The 18,104-nt window shown below is 44.6% G+C and overlaps 1 long non-coding RNA gene across 1 annotated transcript; it reads left to right on the top strand.

The window, feature by feature from the left end:
- Positions 1-16,024: 16,024 nt before the first annotated feature.
- Positions 16,025-17,553, top strand: LOC140582949 (uncharacterized). Its single transcript, XR_011985753.1, has 2 exons — positions 16,025-16,335; positions 17,164-17,553. It is a non-coding gene; the product is annotated as an uncharacterized lncRNA (long non-coding RNA).
- The last annotated feature ends 551 nt before the right edge of the window (positions 17,554-18,104 follow it).

Raw genomic sequence — 18,104 nt, 5'->3', positions numbered from 1 at the left:
ATTTACAATTAATACAATACAAAATCCTGCATAGAGTGCACTATACAGGGCATCGGATGTTCAGGATGGGTTTTACATCTTCTAACAACTGCTCACACTGTCAAGGGGATACACCTGACAATTACATCCATGCTCTTTGGTTCTGTCCACCTGTTCAGATGTTTTGGCGCAGGATTTGTGAGGACTTATCAAAGTGTCTGAAATGTACCATTCCAGCCTCTCCTTCAGTCTGCTTGTTGGGCGACTTAGATGGTGTCACTACCGAGATTAACACAACCCACATGGCTTTCACCGCTTTATGCATTGCTAAGAAGACTGTCCTCATGAACTGGAAAAATAAAAATAACCTTAATATCAACCAATATAGAGAGAGTTTGCTGGACCATATTAGTCTTGATACAGCTTCTGCCGCCACATTAGACCAATCTCTCTGGGCTCCTTTGATCAGCTCCATCACCTAGTGGCGGTGGGGGGTCGCAGGTTTGTCCCGCTTCGGTCTTTGTTGTTGGTGTGGGGGGGGGGCTTATGGGCTTGGGGTGTCTGGGGGTTCCCTGGGGGGGGGGGGTTTCTGGGGGGGTTCGGCGCTGGGACTGTGGTCCTGGCCTGGATGGGGCTTTGGTGGCTCTTGGGTGGCGTCTTTCTGGCGGCTGCATGCAGCGCTGCTGGGGTAGCCTGTGCCGGCGGACGTAGGTTGCCGGCCTGGCGGCCGTGCTGCTCCTGGGTGGGTCCAGCGCGGGCTTGGGGTTCTGGGGGCGCTCTGCCTCCGGGCTGGGGTTCCGGCTGGGCTGGGGGGGCTTGGGTCCTGGTGGGTGGGTTGCCGGGGTGTGGGCTGGCGCGTGCACTGGGGCCCGGCCCCGGCGCGGGGACCTTCGGCGCATTGGAGGGGCTGGGGGCCTCTTTAGCTGGTGGGGAGGTTGTTACCATCTGTCCGCAGGTGGTCCCTGCCTTAGGGGTATCCACTCTGCGGGGGTGGGGGGGAATCCAATAGAGTAGGAGAATGGACCCAACCTGGGTGTCTATTGTCTTATGTAGTCTGGGAGTTGACTGAATGGTGGGGTGGGTGTAGTTTTTCCCTCTGTGGTGGGGTCTGGTTGGCTGCCCCGGGCTCTGTGGTGCCCGGTGGTGCCGCGGCTCTGGGCCCCCGGACTGGATGGGCCTTGGCTCTCCCGCCCTGGGTGGATTTCGGGGAACGGGGGTGCTTATGGGGGTCAGCGGGGGGGCTGGCTCCAGAGGGGGGGTACTTTACCCCCCCCGATCCTTTCCTCCCCATCCCTAAATGCTTCCCTCCTCCCGCTCCGTCACCCCAACACACATATAGGGCTTTGAGGTGCAGGTGCGTCGCTGGGATGCAGGGGAGGTATTCCTCCTCTGTCCCCCCGTGACCACCTGTGTCTCAATCACACATCACAACTTAGACACTCTCATTACTTACTCTCTCATGACACATACATTTAGGGCCTTGGGGGTGGGCACAAGGAATGGCGTCCAGAGGGCGGTCTGTTCATTCAGCCTTACCTCTGGTGCCAGTGCCCACTTCTCAATTTTAAGTTGCACATAGACATTGAGGGTTCTGGGGAGGGGCCGAGCTGACACCAGCTGCTGATTGGCAGAGGGTGGTTAGCACCATGCCCTTCCCCTGTTTTAAAGCACTTTAGAACAACACACACCAACACCACATATGAGCGGGGGGAGGGAAGCATGGGGTCTTTTCACACCCCCGTTCTCTGTTCACCATCTGGGGCCGGGGGCTGGGAGGAGCTGGCCGTCCGGTCGGGGTCTGGGCTGGTGGGCTTCTCGGCTGCTGTGGGGTCCGGGGTGGTCTTCTTGTCCCCATGCCAGAGGAAAAAAGGGATCCATCTCCGAGGTCTGGTGGCGGATTGCCCCTCTGGGGGCGGTGGTGCCTAGATCTCGGAGTATAGAGTATATATGGGGAGTGTGAATGTGCGTACGGCGTTCATTTCTGTGTCTTCATGTTGGGGGAATGAGTGAATATTTGTTTATGTGTGCATGAGGGTGGGAACGTATGCTTGTGTATGTGTACGCCTGTTTGTCTATTCCCCCCCGCCACACTCCCTGCTGGTGGATGAGGCCCCCGGCTGCCGATGCGTTGGTGGTTCTCGATGTCCGGGGCTGGATGCTCTGGTGTGTGCTGGCTCACTCTCGGCGGTTGCCTGCCGGGGCCTGGCCCTTCCAGCTCTGTCGGGGCCCTGGCTGGGGGGTGGGGGGGCCCTTGGATCTCTGGGCCCGGGGTCCGGTCTGCCCTGGTGTGGCCGGCCGCCGGCGGGGCCTGCGTGCTCGTCGCCACGACCCCCTGGGGCTCCTGTGATGTGGCTGCCGGATGGCCCCCCTCCGGAGCGCTCCTCTGCCCTTTTCTCGGTGGGGGCTGCAATTGTCCCTGCGGTGGTCCTCCTGGGGTTCCCGTGCCCTGGGGGGCCTCTGGATATCTGGGGCCCGGGTCTCCTCCGTGTCGACTTCATGTCCTGGGTGGGCGGGGCTGTGACTCCCCACACACAGTACTAGACAATTACATGGAGAAACCTTAGGAACACCAGCGCGCTGACACACAGGTGTACAGACAGGTGCTCACAGACACGTGCTCACGGTCACACACTGTCTTGATCGGCTCTTGTTTCTGGGCATGGGTTGTAAGGCTGGTTGTGTGTGCTGTTCAACAACATTTAACGTTTGATGGTCGTTGTGATTAGTACAGATGTTGTATGTTGTCTTTCTCTTTTCAACAGACATGGAAGCAGATTATCTGTTTTTTTTTTTTGTTTTTTTTTCTGTTTTCTTTCCATTCCTCTCTCTCCCTCTCTCTCTCTTCCCTCCTTCTCCTTTGTCCCCCCCCTCCCTCTCCTTCTTTTGAGGAAGTAAATAAAAATATAAAATAAATAAATAAATAAATAGATAAATAAATAAATAATAATAATAAAAAAATAATAATAATAATAATAAAATAAATTAATAAATAAATAAATAAATAGATACAGATAAAGTAGTCCTCCGCAGAGGAGGGGTGGAGGAGGGAATATAAAAAATAATAATAATAATAAAAAAAAGCAATATCAATGACAGGACTGTGGGAGGACGAACAGGGAAGGACTTAAATACACCAGACTACATTGAACAAGTCTAGACACAGCTGGTAACATGGGGATTCCACATGAGGTAGCGGGGGGGGGAGGGGGGGGGGGGGGGGCGTAGCACATGAGAGGATCGGACGAGCGGAGCATGACACTAACGTTAGCTACATCAAAAGCATTGGGGTAGTTTGCAAACCCTACAGACTATTTACAGGGTAATACAACTGTTATACACATGTAAATGCATGTGCAGAGTTGTCTCGAATTGAAAATCTCACAGGAGCATGCTGACCAAAGTTGACAACCTTGGTTATATAGGCATAAATTGACATAAAGATTAACAGTAACTCAAAGCAGCAGCCAGGGGACTTACTAGGATCTTAGGACATCTGAGGCTTTGTCCAGAGACCTAATCATGCTTAGGGTTTGGTAAAACATCTGAGCCAAAGTAGCTGTGGTGCCTTGGGTGAATCCGCACCCCTTCAGCCCCCACACCAACAAAAGATAGAAATCTGATCACGCAAATGTCATCACTGCCTTTTTTCGTGTGGGCACCCTGTGCCACTCCCCATGCAATACTCTGTCCTGGGAGGCTGCCAGTATAACCCATACCTGAATCTACCAGTGAAAGCTAGTCATTCTGGGTTTGTTTGGATTTATTCAGCCCTAAATGCGTCATCATGTGGGGGCCATACCCCCCCCCCCCCCGAATGCCGCCCACCAAGAAAACTGGTTTTCATTTCAATTTTACTTTTTAATAAAGGCATTCATGCTAAAACAAATAGACAAAAACACCTTGAATATTTAATGTTACAGCATATAGTGGTCGATTTTCCAATAAATAGGTTTGTGCTAATGTACACTCACCTAAAGGATTATTACGAACACCTGTTCAATTTCTCATTAATGCAATTATCTAATCAACCAATCACATGGCAGTTGCATCAATGCATTTAGGGGTGTGGTCCTGGTCAAGACAATCTCCTGAACTCCAAACTGAATGTCAGAATGGGAAAGAAAGGTGATTTAAGCAATTTTTAGCGTGGCATGGTTGTTGGTGCCAGACGGGCCGGTCTGAGTATTTCACAATCTGCTGGTCACCAAAATTGGACAGTTGAAGACTGGAAAAATGTTGCCTGGTCTGATGAGTCTCGATTTCTGTTGAGACATTCAAATGGTAGAGTCAGAATTTGGCGTAAACAGAATGAGAACATGGATCCATCATGCCTTGTTACCACTGTGCAGGCTGGTGGTGGTGGTGTAATGGTGTGGGGGATGTTTTCTTGGCACACTTTAGGCCCCTTAGTGCCAATTGGGCATCGTTTAAATGCCACGGCCTACCTGAGCATTGTTTCTGACCATGTCCATCCCTTTATGGCCACCATGTACCCATCCTCTGATGGCTACTTCCAGCAGGATAATGCACCATGTCACAAAGCTCGAATCATTTCAAATTGGTTTCTTGAACATGACAATGTACTAAAATGGCCCCCACAGTCACCAGATCTCAACCCAATAGAGCATCTTTGGGATGTGGTGGAATGGGAGCTTCGTACCCTGGATGTGCATCCCACAAATATCCATCAACTGCAAGATGCTATCCTATCAATATGGGCCAACATATCTAAAGAATGCTTTCAATACCTTGTTGAATCAATGCCACGTAGAATTAAGGCAGTTCTGAAGGCGAAAGGGGGTCAAACACTGTATTAGTATGGTGTTCCTAATAATCCTTTAGGTGAGTGTATGTGCCCACATTACTGTTTCCACAACATCTTTCCACAACACTGGTCACAGGACACAGCCTATATAGTTAAGTAGACCAAGATAAAACATGGATATTCAAAAATCGCCTAATGCTTCTTTAATCAAGTCATCCCAGTCAGCTACCATTCATACTAAGCCAAGCAATTGTTAGTAAGGCTTACTTTAGCATTTCTTCCTCTGAGCCAACATTAAGCCCACAGTCTACCAAAGTGACTTTGCCACTAGATGATGATGATCTTGAGACAGACCAGAGATGTACAGTACTTCATCCATCCAGCGGCACTGTCCCTGACCTCCACGCACTGTTGAGAAGGCGTGTCAGCCACGACAGCCCCACAACATCCAGAGCCTTCAGGTACTCCGGGCGGATCTCGTCCACCCCCGAGGCCCGGCCACCACGGAGCTCTTTAACCACCCTTGCCACCTCAGCCCCAGTGATGGGCAAGCCCCCCCCAGCACCCTTGGGCTCTGTGCCCTCAGATGTCTCAAAGACAGTGTGCGTAGATGTATCTGAGGCAGGGTTGAGGAGGTCCTCAAAGTATTCCTTCCACCTCTGGGTGATGTCCCCAGGTGAGGTCAACACCTACTGGCACCGACCACCCTGCAGCCACAGATCCATATGGCCGCTTCCACAATGGAGGTCCGGAACAGTGTCCATTCAGATTCAATGTCCCCAACCTCCTCCAATACGCAGTTGGAATTCGGCCGGAGGTGTGAGTTAAAGCTCCGGCGAACAGGAGCCTCTGCCAGACGTTCCCAGCAGACCCTCACTATGCGCTTGGGCCTACCATGTCTGACAAGCTTCCTCCCCCGCCACCTGAGCCAACTCACCACCAGGTGGTGATCAGTTGACAGCTCTGCCCCTCTCTTTACCCGAGTGTCCAAGACAGAAGGCTGCAGATCAGATGATACATTTATGAAATCAATCATCGACCTGTAGCCCCGGGCATGTTCGTACCATGTTCACTTATGGACACCCTTATGCTCGACCATGGTGTTCGTAATGGACAAACCATGTATTGCACAATAACAGAATACCACTCGGGTTCAGATCATGGAGGCCGTTCCTCCTAATCACCCCCCTCCAGGTCACACTGTCATTGCCCATGTGAGCGTTGAAGTCCCCCAGCAAAACGATAGAATCCCCTCGTGGCGCGCTAACCAGCATACCACTAAGGGAATCCAAGAAGGCCAGGTACTCTGAACTGTCATTCGGAGCATAAGCGCAGATGACAGTCAGAGACCTATTCCTGACCCGAAGGCACAGGGAGACAGCCCTCTCGTTCACCGGGGTAAACTGCGGTGTTAATGTACCGAGCTGTGGGGCCACCAGTAGCCCCAGCCCGGCGTCGCTCACCTGCTGCAACTCCAGAAGAAAAGAGCGTCCAGCTATGTGTTGAGGTGAACCCGACTATATCTAGTCGATACCTCTCAACCTCACGCACAAGCACAGGCTCCTTCCCCACCAGAGAGGTGACATTCCATGTCCCGAAAGCCAGTTTTGTCAGCCGGGGATCGGACCGCCAGGGCCTCCCTTGGCCGCCACCCGATCCACAATGCACTGAACCCCTGACATTCCCTTTGTGGGTGGTGGGCCCTCCTGGGGACAGTCCCGCGTGCCTCTTTCGGGCTGTGCCCGGCCGGGCCCCACGGGCCAAGGCCCGGCCACCAGGCGCTCGCCAACGGGCCCCTCCCCCAGGCCTGGCTCCAGGGTGGGGCCCCGGTGACCCTAGTCCGGGCAAGGGAAACGAGACTTTGATAGAATGCTTTATCATAGGGTTCTTTTGGATTGCTCTTTGTCTGACCCCTCTCCTGGGACCTTTTTGCCTTGGGAGACCCTGCCAGGGGCTATTGCCCCCGACAACATAGCCCCCAGGTTCACTGAGGCACGCAAACCCCTCCACCACGATAAGGTGGCAATCCAAGGAGAGGGACAGTACTTCAATGAAATGTATTTTAAATATATACTTAGTTACTTCTGAGTATTTTGTAATTTGTACTTTGCTGGACATAAAAAAAACAGATGTAATTTGTAACAAAATATTTGGAGAGATTGTGTTTTACATATTTCAAATGTTTAAAATACTTAACCAAATATGTCATTTTACTGAGATGTAGGAAATTAGATCTAGGAAATTTTATGATGATCTAGGAAATTAGCTTAGTCTACTGTTGCACTTGTTCCTGAAAAAGGTACCTGATTATTAATAATAACAATAATAACTAATGCATGGTGGCACAGTGGTTAGTTCTGTTACCTTACACCTGATACCAGAGTTTGAGTCTCTGCCATGGCTCTGTTATGGAAGAATGATTAATGGTTAGGTGGTTAGGTGGGTTATGGGTTTGATGTTTTGTCTTAGGCCTTAGGTGTTGTTGCACTGTGGGATTGCTGTTCTGTCCTGAGGCTTAGGCCAGAATATACTGCTTGTTCTTGTGGAACATGCTGTGGAGCACGCTGACCTCGCACCAGTTAGGGGAACTGTCATAATTGAAAAGAAGGGGATGCATCTAGTAGCTCACTAAGGGAAAGCCGGGTTTTGTGGGGGAAGGTAGTCATGGTAACGGTGAACAGTGTATGAGAAGCTGGGAGGGGAATACTGTTTGTGATAGTTTGAGCTAGTAATATGCAGTAATATCAGTGATATGCAGGGGTTGGAAAAGTACAACACTTTTTGTTGGTTGGGTGTGCAAGCACCCAAGTTATGGAGAGCACTCTGTTACACTAATTTGCATCATCTCACTAACAAAGAAGATTTAACCTCACCAACCCTGAGTTATGGACTTAGATTTTTTCTCTGTAGAGCTAAGATATAGGAGGGCCGTTCGGAGATACATTTTTTCTTCAATACCATGTGTGAGGAGTTTGCATGTTCTCCCCATATTATTGTGGGATTTCCTCCAGATTCTCCAATTTTCCCCCTCAGTCCAAAAAAAGGTCCTCTGAAGTTACCAAATTGCCCATAGGTGTATGTGCATGTGTGAGTGATTATGCCCTGCAAAGGGTTGGTACCCTATCCTGTTCCCTGCCTGACACCCATAGGCTCCATACCCCCCAAGACCGTGAATATGACATTTGTACAGCACTTTTCATACAAAGAATGCAGCTCAAAATACGTTAACATCACAACAACAAAAATATATAGTAATACACAAACCACATATTAATAAAGATAAATCCCACAATACAGGGGGCATAAAACAGAGAAGGTCATATAATTAAAACAATAAAAACGTTCACTTAATAATTTCCACCTCCCTAATGTTTTTGGTCCATATATTATGGACTGTTTAAGTCCGTACACTTTTTGTTAATTCTTGAGGATTTAAGTACACTCCTCATGGATATGATGAGCCAACAGGATTGGGCAAGCACAGATTAGTGGCAGTACCAAGCTGTGGCCATAAGGCTGTTAGTGACGGCGATGGTGGCAATAGACAGCACTGGTAATGGGGGCTGCTGGGAAGAGGGAGGCCTTCTGAGTGTGAGTATAGCTTGTGGGACTCCTGAAGGAACTGACAGGTACTGGTAGGCCAAGCAGAAAGTGGCTTTGGCCATTGCTGGAGCAAAACATTGGGTGTGGGAGAAGTTAAGTGAGGTCATGGATAATGGCTTTCGGTCAACTTCGAAAAGATTCTGGTAAACCATCAGGCAACCCAGGTGGGGGAAACGGGACTTGACCCATGTTTATAGCAGGTATGGAATGTTGTTGACCTCAAATGGAGAAATTTTGAGGACCTGCTGAATCCCACTGAGTTGGAAGACTCAGACGCGGGGTCTTAAAAAGTCTAAAATTAAGAAAGTTATATTTAAGGCCTTAAAATGTCTTTAAAATGCCTAGATTTTCATGCTAGGTCTTAAATTTAATTTACCCAAGTCTTCAAATTCTTACCTCCGTTTATTCCCAAAAAGCGTTGTCCGCAGAAAATAAAATAGTAAAACGCTGTAAAACTAATCCGTTGGTTTTGTTTTCTGGTCTGCACCGGAGTCTGCGCGGTAATAAAACTACAAATCCCATTGCGTGATCACTGCAGCTAGGCAAACAAACAGTTTGAGAAGGGTCTGGCTGCAGAACGTGCACTTTCAGCCACTGACGTCAGGTGCATGCTCAGCCACAACAGGAAGTGCAGGGGAATCAAGCGCTAACTTAGTTCTTGAGGCCAATGTGAACGGTATGTTGTTTTATTATTTGTATTACTGAATGATATAGTTACAAGTTTATTTCATGCCATACATTATTGCAATGTAAATGTTCTGATGTAGTGCGTTAGTAACTTTTTTCTCTGATGACGAGTGAATTTTTTCAGTTAAAAGGCAACTATTGGCCAGTTGGCTCACGTTATCTTATCATAAAATAAACACATTTCTACTTTTACAGGGCTTTTCATGGAGTTACCTTGTGAATGTCTTAGTTTCCAGCATATAGTTTTTAGTTTTGTGTGGTCTTGAGGAGAACGTTTCTCGGTCTCCTTATGGTAAGACAAGGCAAGTTGTTATTATCATACACAGGGGTTATATTTAATGTGCTTTATAAAAACAAGATTTTAAAAAGTTAAACCAAGACAAAAAAGCAAAATAGAGATGAAAAAAAACTTATTTGAATGAAAAAAATCTGATTAAAAGTGCAGTATGTCCTGCCCCGCTCGTCCGCTCCTGACGTGTGCCACGCCCCCTCGTTAACCCCGTGTGGAATCCCCGTGTTTATCAGCTGTTTCTAGTTGTTTTCATTAGTTTAATGTATTTAAGTCTGTGTTAGGTATGTTTTCCCAAGTCCGGTCATTGACGTCCGTCTTGCGCTTCTTCGATGTTCCTGTTTTGTCTTCCTTCTAATAAACCCTCGTTCAACCGATCTCACTGCGTCTGTGCTGCTTCTCCGCCGAAAGGCATGACGTGCAGCTAAAAATCAGACAGTTAGTGGTTTTAAATTATATCACAATGTTTTTATTGGTTTCTTTTGTTTAGTTTTTTTAGGCTGGTATCTCTTATCTGAAAAAAAACATTTGATTCCTGATGTCGTGTCCAATGTTTTTTTTTTTCCTATCCAGCTTTTATTAAACACAGTTTGGTACCTCATGGCATATGTAAGGTGTATTACGTATTACAGTTCTGATATATATGATTATTAATAACACAGAATTGCAATTCTAGTTTATGTATATGGTCTTTCTATATGGCGGATTTTCACCTATCGCTGATGGGTCTGGAACATACCTTCCGCGATAGACGGAGGATCACTATATATTTTAAGGCTTAAACTATAAAAAAGTTTATGTATATGGTCTTTCCATATCACGGATTTTCACCTATTGCTGATGGGTCTGGATCCCCCGCCTATTGCGGAAGTTACGTTCCAGACCCATCAGCGATAGGTGAAAATCCACAATATACTGTACAGTAGAAAGACTATATACATAAACCTTTTTATAGTTTAAGCCTTAAAATACTACTCCCACATGCTTTAAACACGTGAACTTATTAAAACGCACTTTGTAAACACATATGATATGTGGATGTTGGGCTAAGGATATGAGTGAATTATACTGGAATTTTTGGTATAATTCTAATGTTTCTAGTAATGCATTGTTTTGGTCTTAAATTTTACTCATAATGGTCTTAAAAGGTCTTAAAAAGGTCTTATATTTAACTTACTGAAACCTGCAAGAACCCTGCTCAGAGAAGGACTCATCCATCACTAGGGCTCAGGTCGCTGAAGTAGTCAAAAACTCTACAGTCACTGGGGCGGTGGTACCAATCTTTAAGAAAGGGGACCAAAGGATGTGTTCCAACTTCAGGGGGATCACACTCCTCATCCTGCCTGGGACGGTCTATGTAAGGGTACTGGGGAGGAGGGTCCATCTGTTGGTCAAACCTCAGATCCAGAAGGACCCATGAGAATTTTGTCCTCATCGTGTAATGCTGGACCAGCTCATCACCCTAACAAGGATACTGGAAGGTTTATGGGAGTTTGCCCAACTAGTCTACATGTGTTTCATGGACTTACAAAAGGCATATGACACACATTGTGGTAACACACATTTAACAAACTAACTCTAAAGTTTGGCATTTAATACAGGTTTCTAGCGCATGCCGCATACTAGACGGCGTTGTATAAGGGTTATTAATACTGGGACACTTTCTATCCCTAGAGTTGGATGTCTTGGTCTTGGTCTCGAGACCACTTTTACGCTGTCTTTGCAGTCTTGTCACAGTATCGATGGTCTATGGTCTTGATCTTGTCTTGGTCTCGGATCCCTTGGTCTTGTCTTGGTCTCGGATCCCTTGGTCTTGTCTTGGTCTCGCTGTCTTGGTCTCGCTGTCTCAGATCGACATAGTGGTCGGGAGATTTGGAGCGAAAAGTATCCATGACACACAATGTAACGTTCAATAATGCAACATTATAATTATTTCGCCTTTCGCGCCCTTCAAATGGAACTTATCAACGACATAAATGCATTTTGTTGTGATTCCAGTTTAGCTGCAGGTCCATTTCCTCTGGTTTCCACACTGGTGAAACCAGACATTGGCGCTCATCCAATCAAAATAAGCGTTATACATGTAAAATAAGTGTAGCGCTAGTTAAACGTTAGTTAAATGTGTAATCACATGCCACTGCAGACATCAAGATATACAACTTGATGTGCAGTTTGTATTGGTATATAGTATTTGTAGTTTGCATTTGATTCATGTGAAGTGTGCGCATGTCTTTGTATTGTTTGATTACAGTATTTTACTTAAAATGGTGTTTGACTATGGAAGATTATAAGCACAAAAATTCAAATGGCAATTCATTTTGCATTTGGCAATTCAATATTCAATCAGAGCATGCAATAATTTGAAAATACATTTTGCAATCGGCAATTCAATGTGCAAAGTGCTTATGCAATCCTTAATTCATTTCAAATTATTTTGAATAATGAATAGAATAACAAGGCACTGAATTGCATTTCGTATTGCCATGGGTTTTTTGCCTCTTTATTCAAATGGCAATGGTGTCCCCGGCAATTGCATTGCATGTTGGTGGGGAAACTCAATTTGCAATTCCCAACTGTCAGACCACGCATCAAGGCGGACCTTCATTAACGACGTCACTTCCTTGTTTAGGGTCTCACTAATATTCAACGGATTACAGTAATGGCTACAGATGAGCTTGTGTCAAATATTTCTGCCTTAGCAGATGACATCGAAAGCAATCGCGTATCAGCTATAGACGAGCTTGATAGATTGCTTTTGCTCTCGCAGAGGGTAGATGAGCTGTCCATATTAACCGGACTTGACACGGGAAGGGTGCAAACTAACCTGACACAGGCGTTACATGCACAAACGCAGTCAGTGAGGCGCAGAGTGGGGAGACCCGCCATTGAGATACCTGTGGTAGCCATTGAGGGCTACCTCCATTATGGATTGAAGATAAAAGAAATTGCAGTCCTGTACGGAGTCCACCGAAATACGATCCACAAGAAAATGGAGCAAAATGGGCTACGGTAAGTATTCTTTTATGATATGTGATTGATATTTGTCTTAAGTCGTAAGTGCTTATCTGGTTTTAAATGGTTAGTTATTGCGCAATTCAAAAACTGTTTTTGGGTAAAACATGAAGTGCATTGTTAATTGCATCAAGCTACAACAGCATCCCACCCCACCCAGTTTAGCTGCAGGTCCATTTCCTCTGGTTTCCACACTGGTGATTTCAGCTGTAACTATCTGTTTTTGTATATGCTGTTTTTTTCAGCTACTACTACTACTACCACTAAATATTAGTATTAGTATTTAGTTTCAAGGGTATTGCAGTGCTGCATAGATGTTAGGCAATTTACATACATATTTGTTTAATTATACATTCTTGGAAAGTCAAGATTACCTAACATTGATGTTGTTTTCTGTTGTTTTCTATTGCTAAAGGTATATCAGCCATGTACTCAGATATGACAGATGCACAGCTGGACACTTTGGTGCTGGAGATCCACAGAGAGCATCCACAATGTGGATACCGCATGATAAGAGCTCATCTTCAATCAAGAGGTTATCTGTTACAAAGTATGTTGTCCCCTGGTTACTTGGCAAAGCCACAGGACTTGCACTGTTGTTGCATTTGATTTTTGGTGGTTAATTATTGTTGACATTTGATTTCTCTACCCAAGTTTTTAGAGTACAAAAATCACTCCGAAGAGTGGATCCAGAGGGCACAGAACTTACAGCCCTGGCCAAGCGAACACTGTATCGGAGACAATATAGTGTTCCTGCACCGAACTGCATGTGGCACATAGATGGAAATCACAAATTAATCCTGTAGGTCCAATATTGTTACTGTTGAGCAAATTAATCTTTAATGTGTTTACTTGTATATTTTTTTTCTCTCCAATCAAGCTGGAGATTTATTATCCATGGTGGAATTGATGGCTTCAGCCGCCTTGTGGTGTACTTGACTGCAGCCACTAACAACCGTGCTGATACAGTACTTCATGCCTTCCTTGATGCCGTCAGGCAGTATGGTTTGCCATCTCGCGTGAGGTCTGATAAGGGAGGTGAAAACATTGAGGTGGCACATTTCATGGTGCAAACCCAGGGAGAAAATCGCAATTCTCATATTACTGGGAGGAGCATTCATAACCAGAGGTAAGCTTAACTGTCTAATTCATTTGTATACATATCAACTCACTTGAGTTATCCCTTTTGGGTAATTGTCATCACTAAATAATACACATATTTAACATGAAAACACAATGCAAAGCATAAACCATAATATTACAAAGATGCTAAATGTTGAAAAGTGTGCTTTGTGATTTCCCCCCAGAATTGAGCGTCTGTGGCGAGACGTGTATACACAAGTCCTTGAGCTTTTCTATATTCTCTTCCATGAAATGGAAGCATTTGGTGTTGGCTCCAGACAATGAAATCCATGTGTATGCTCTGCACTGGGTTTTCTTACCATTGCTTCAGACTCATCTCAGCAGGTTCCAAGAAGCATGGAACTTCCCTAGCCTGAGAAGCGAAAATAGCCAGTCACCCTACCAGCTATGGCTACAGAACAGAGACATTGCTGCTGATCCCCATGAAGTAGGTTTACGGTAGCTTGCATTGCACCAAAAGATGTAGTGTAGGGAAGCCTACACTGCAAAGTCATACTGCAGAGTCATATAGTGGGGCTTGGAAATGTCAGAACCCCTTAGAACTTTCAATATTTCTGTATAAATATGACCTGAGACATCATAAAAGTAGAAAACCACATACTCTCCCCCCACCCCCAAGTCCTTTTGGCTTTAGAATGATAGTGCTAGTAATGTGATCATCTCTCATATGTGCAACATTGTTATTATGTTTCTTGTTAAACACCTCTGTTCTGACGTAGGAAAAAAAATATATTTTCTAGGTTATTGAGCTTTATGGGACAAGCATGGATGGCCCTGACTTCATAGATGTGGATGGAATTGAAGTCCCAGAAGTTCAGTTACCCCGTCAGCTTACGGCAGAGGAGCTAGCCAGACTGCCCAATCGTGATGTTCCTATTAGTGAAGCACTTGAAGTTTACAGCTCAACAGTAGAACAACTGGACTATATATTCCCAGGCTAATATTCCTTTTAGCTGCCTACACTACAAATAGAATGTAGAATCTAGATATTTTTTTACAGAAAAATGGCAGGTTTGTCATTCATTCACTAATGCATATTGTCATGAACCACTGTTAAATGTTTGAGCTCTTGTCAACTAAGGATCCGAGTCAAAGTCAGTGTGATTAACACATAAAACCTTTGAGAAATCAAGTTATGAATAACCAGACTGAATACACATCACACCAATGAATATACTGAATCTAAAACATCAAAAACAGAAGTAACATTTACAAATCTTTAAGTTTTATTTACAACGTTGTACAAGTGTAACCCCTCATGTGTCTGCGTTGTGGTTTTCACTTAAAGAACGAAGGGACGTGGGGCCATGCAGCGGTTTTATTCACCTGGCACGAATAACACAAGGTTGGGAGTCCGCAGGGCGGCACAGCTTGGAATACATAAACAATGCGCTGGCTTAATCTCCAAAACTGTGTCATATTTATGAATAAAATAAAATACAAAATGAACATAGGAAAGTGCATGATATGTACCTGGCACGAATAACACAAGGTTGGGAGTCCGCAGGGCGGCACAGCTTGGAATACATAAACAATGCTAGTATGGGGAGAGACGGAATGTTAGCTATTTTCACATGTGGTTTCAAAACTTCGATGAAAATCCACTCAAAACTACATAAACACAACACAAAGTACACCGACAACATCTACAAGGAGGGAGATGCAATCTCTGTCAATCAATATTGATTTGGAATGTTCACTGGAGCATAAATAATTAATTACATCGGAGCGCTATTGACATAGAACTTACCGCTGGCTTAATCTCCAAAACTGTGAGAGAGCCAAGCAGTTCTACTTGAGCTACCACTAGAGGCCAGTATTTAACCACTATATGATTAGTAGATATGGGAAAATCTGGCTCACACAGGAGTGCAAGTGGAAACAGCAAAATGTACACTGTTACATTCTCCCCTTCTTAATTCCACTTGCACAAAAGAACAAAACAAAACCATTCACCCACACTCCTGCATCAGACATCCCAGTAACGAGTAAACATTCACAGCAGAAAAGTGCCCAGGTACAAAAAGAACTGTCACACAATTCAGAACAGTATGACACAATAAACACATTATAAATGGTCTTGAATTGAAATATGCATATCCCCATATCACGTGATAAACCTCTGTCAACCAGCCGACTGTTCATCTAAGAACTCATAAGGGTGACACAAACCCTACAAAGGTGACCTATGAAGTTCCATTTACACTTCACACATTCAACTCAGAATCAAAATGCACAAAAAAAAACTTGCCACACCAAACACCACTAAACCATGAGGCCATTGACGAAAAAAGGAAAGAAACCAGGAAAATAGAAAAGATATATTTCTTTTTTTTTTTTCTTGTTTACCCAACTGTTCGTACACTAAGAACTGAACTCGCCCACTTCCTAAGTCGATTTGTTGGTGAAGCCAGAGTTTTCTGGGCAGACATATTGTAAATTAGTCTATTAACTGGCCGCAGAATTCGACCCACTCTAGACCTATGTGTAGGAGTGTCATGGGCCCCTGTGGGGACAGGGGAATGCAGGGTCTCCGTGTACAGAGGGAGCCACGTCAAATAGCCGCGGCCGTGTGAATGGCGTGCGAATGGCGTACGGCTGCCCTATGGACGGCGTAGTCCCCCCTCCCTCTCAAGCCAGATAGGCGTGTCAAGATTTCACAGTACACACGCCTATTTATTCATTTACCTGGTGCCACCACTAGATGGAGCTTCGTTCTCAAGAACATGTTAACACAAGCCAGCAATCTAGCTGCGCTGAGTTGCAATCACGTGATTTTAACCACCCACCCCCGCCGAACTGACGCTATCAAACTGCACTACAGAAATGAAGATCGCGGCTTAATGGACTATTCGCGGTAAGTGGTGTTTTATTTTATAAAATTTGTTTGGGGTAGTTTACAGGTTACTTCCCGGTTTAGTTTTTTATTGGCCGTTTCGAAAATCACTGGCAGCAACAGCAGAGGTCAGATGTGACTTTAGATAACTTAATGATCTGTTTACCAAGTCTGGAGTTAACATTACAGCTTACTGTCAGTGTCACAAACTAACAATACAATGTCACTCCTCTTTTCCTCAAAAAGACGCTAAAGCTTCAAAAATACTATTAATGTCCCTATTACAAAAACTGCACTACTCGAGAAACATACAGTAAATGTGTTTGTGCTCTCTGAAAATGCATTTATTTATTCTTTGGGTAAGAGTTAATCTGCAGGTTATTTCTGTGACTGGAATATAATGTGATGTAGTTCATGAGGGACAGAAGATAAGGATAGCTGTACAGGAGCTAGCGAGCTAAACGCTCATAACCAGGTTTATATTTTTCCCATTTTTTGCATGGTAGTTTTGCAACGCATACTGTACAGTACAGTGTATATACTGCTCATATACAGTATGAATGTTATATCGCTTAACTTATTTGTATAAAAAGCGCATTAAGTAAATTCTCAGTTATTTTAATGCAGACGATAATACAAACAGTCAGTGGCTACTGTTAACAAAGTTCAATGGTTAACATTAGCGCAGGCAGTTTATTTACATTCCAGATTTCCCAAAACAGTATTTTACACACTCTGTGTTACATAGGTTTATTAGTATATTTTCTTTTTTTATCTTAACTAGATATTCTGTAAAGCGTATTTACAGTATCTTTTTCTTCACTAAGTTCTCCTGTTCTCTTTAAGCAGAGCTCCGCTATGGAGGCTTGGGTCAGACGGGTGACGGCTGGCCTTTTGGAGCTACTGGAGGAGCCTGAACAAGCTGTTGAGGGAGCTGGAATGACGTCACAGTGCAACAGATCTAGAATGATGTTTGGTCAGATCTATATTCTGAACATAGAATTGCAAAACGTCTGACAGTTTGGCGGAACCAAAGACTTAAACTGTTGCATCTTTGATAGTTTTTTTAAAAATAATATTTTAGTATAAAAGAACCAGATAGAGATTAATCAGCAGATGGTGTTATCCGGGTATTTTAATGACCTTTAAGCAAAATGCAACATGTACTGTATTGTATGTTTTAGACAAATTACTGTTTTAACTCTGACTATTTTTGGAAGAATAAATTTTTAAGTCATGTTTGCGTGTTTTAATTGTTGGGGATTTTGTTGGGGTATTTAAAAAAAAAACATTTACTTGAACCAACTACTTCAATGGGCAGAAAATGGGAGACATTCTTAAATTCAGTCTGTCTGAATCGTTATAAACGCCAAATTTGGGAACCATGTTTAACACTAGCATCCCTGAAAAAATCAAGCTCTCCTCACAAGGAACCCCCCCCCTCCCCCCTCACTCCCCACACAAGCTGCTCGCAGCCTCCTCAGCGCCGATCAACACTTATTGTTTTGCAAATGAAGCGAGTTTCACGGTTTCAACCTCGAGTGAGCACAAAGACGTTTTTCTAAGAGTGTGGTCTGAGGAATCATGAAATACAGGTTGTAATATATCGTACAGTAATTTGAAATACAGTTCAATCCCCATTTCTCGTGATTCGGCAATTGCGATTTCAGTTTTCCCACCGTCAGCCAAATATATTACGGCGCAAACAGTGTAGACAGTGTTTATTTTGCTGACCATTACAAAACTGCCATGTTCACAAAACAGTACATCTTTAATAAGCCATGTTTACA

Source organism: Paramormyrops kingsleyae, chromosome 25 (assembly GCF_048594095.1).
Source record: "Paramormyrops kingsleyae isolate MSU_618 chromosome 25, PKINGS_0.4, whole genome shotgun sequence".
In the NCBI taxonomy this organism is placed as follows: domain Eukaryota; kingdom Metazoa; phylum Chordata; class Actinopteri; order Osteoglossiformes; family Mormyridae; genus Paramormyrops; species Paramormyrops kingsleyae.
The sequence above is the reverse complement of the archived record's forward strand: the minus strand, read 5'-3'. Positions and strand labels throughout refer to the sequence as shown.